Here is a 2,315-nt window from a genome sequence, read left to right as displayed (position 1 = left end):
CGGGGCTCGCTGACACGTCCCCCCAAATCCTAGGGTTGGAGGGAGGGTTCCCAGGCCCATTTCGCAGATGAGAACACTGAGGAAGGGACGGGGGGATCTTCCCGACTCAAAGTCAGTGGCAGAACCTGGATGGACCACATCGGCTCGTCTGACTTCAAGTTCAGTGCTACCCCCGGGACAGGCGAGTTCCCAGGGGTGTTCTAGAAAAGAACCCGGAAGGTTCGTGGGAGCCAGGGTGTCCTGCGCGCGTGCCACTCGGTCTGTTTAGTTTATAGATGGGGGATCCATTTTTGCCTCTGCAAAAAGCTGCGTCGTACCTCAGCCCTCAGTGCCTTTAAAGGCCGCGTGAGCATGCCGCTCTGACGCCTTTGTCGGTGTCACTCTGCTCTCTCGGGGACGAAGAGGCCCAGATTCGGGGTCCGCCGCGCTTCTGGAAGCACAGAGGCCAGCGGCGCCCCCAGACTATCTGGTGCCTCAGAACGGCACTCCACCGCAAGCTTGCTTTTTTCCCTTCGGGAGGGAGATTGTGACAAGTTGTGACTGCAGCCTCAGCCGCGGGGGGCGGAATCTTTGCGGAGCGACCTAGGCTGAAGGATCTGAGACCTAGGGTACCCCGAACGTGCCCGGAGCCTGCTTCGGGTGCGCGGGCACAGCCGCGCGCGCTCTTAGAATTCCCTGGCGGAGCTGCGGCCTCTGGGGCTAGACCTGCACAGTGCGCCCCCGACTCCGTTTCCAGACTGAGCGACGGTCTCCATCTGTTGAGACATCCACCCTTCCCTAGTCCAACGCCAGGTACTTGAGGTGCTAACGCCCCTCGATCTGCTGGCCTCGCCTCGCGGAGGCTGCCCGGGGCTGTCCTGCGTGGAGTTTGAAGGCGCCGGCCAGCGCGGAGCAGAGGGGAGAGGCGCGCGCAGATGTGGTGAGAATTAAGCCAGGGCCCCCAACTCCAAAGAGAACAGGGCGGCGTCTGAAACATAGTCGGCTTTATTGACTAAGAGGTCATTTTCTGCCTTCAACATCCTTGCAGAATTCCCCCCAGAAGGCTGAACTTGGCGCTCGCTCAAATATATTCCCCTGGAAGCCTGAATTTAACCTTCTATATAAAAGAAAAAACAAGTTTGTGAGAGTTTGGAGGCAGGGCTCATGCAAAGGACACGCCAAGGCAGGAAGTGATCGCCCTGGGTTCTCGGTAATTTTTTTAGGGGTCGTAATTGGGGGTGCGAAGGCGCTCACACTCTGGCAGCTCGAAATCAGTTCCGCAAAACCAGTCTACACCGGCGCGGTGATTTAGAGAAGCAGCGCGATGCCTCCATCCCCCCACCTGGCCTCCAGTGGGAAAAACAGGTTTAAGGGGGAGGGAATTGTCTGGATTAGCTGTCTGCAGTCATCAAACCATTTGGGTGATTCGCTTTGTTTTCATAGACAGGTTAAAAGGGGAGAAAAAAAGAAAGAGTCGGTTCTGGGTCGCCTGAGCAAGTGTCGATTTCAGCTTAAAGTGAATTGGAAAATTGAGCCTAATTATCCTAGGTAATTGCTTCAATTCTCCACTTGACTTTGCTAACGCAGATCTGTCCTGTGTGTTCAAAAAGACACCCCTCTGTCCCTGAATATCCTGTCCCCTTTGAAAAGTGGCCGGCATAAAACTACCACCATTACCCTGAAAAGCAATCGTACGCATGAAGAGATGGTCAGAAATAAAATTCAAATAAAGGACTAAATCAGGACAGAGATCATTTCTTGTAGCTTAAAATTAATTTATTTAACAAATATAGCTATAATATAAATGATAATAAAATTTCAAATATACAGTATATTACACCCAATCCCTTCCAAAGGGATTCTCGAGAGCCACGCAAATGTACTGTTAAATAGAAACAGAATTTTTAAATTTTATTTTACATTTTTTTTTCTGGTACTGGTAAGAGACGTCCCTTCAACCTACCTTTGTAAAGCGTCTGTGTCACCCCCGCCCAAAGCGAACGTTTCACTGTCGCAGTTCTAAGTGTCCCACGGAAGGACCTTGACCTATGTCCCCTGGCCTGCTCTTCTCTTCCTGTCTGCTGTTTTCCTTTCAAAATCGTCCAACACTAATTTCTCTGTGCTCTTCCTGCCCGGTGTCAGGACAGGAGGCAGCGATGCAGGAGACCTGGCCTCTAGTCCTGGTCCCACCACTAACTGCTGGGGACCGTGGATAAATTTCTTAACTTCTCTGGCCTCAGTGTCCTCACCTGTAACACGCGAGGGGGTGGGTCTAGATTCTAGCAGAGCAGACTGGACCCTCCCAGTAACTTTTTGGGAGGGGATCAGACTTCAGA

This window comes from Pteropus alecto, unplaced genomic scaffold (assembly GCF_000325575.1).
Source record: "Pteropus alecto unplaced genomic scaffold, ASM32557v1 scaffold5, whole genome shotgun sequence".
Lineage (NCBI taxonomy): Eukaryota > Metazoa > Chordata > Mammalia > Chiroptera > Pteropodidae > Pteropus > Pteropus alecto.
This window is presented reverse-complemented; position numbering follows the sequence as displayed.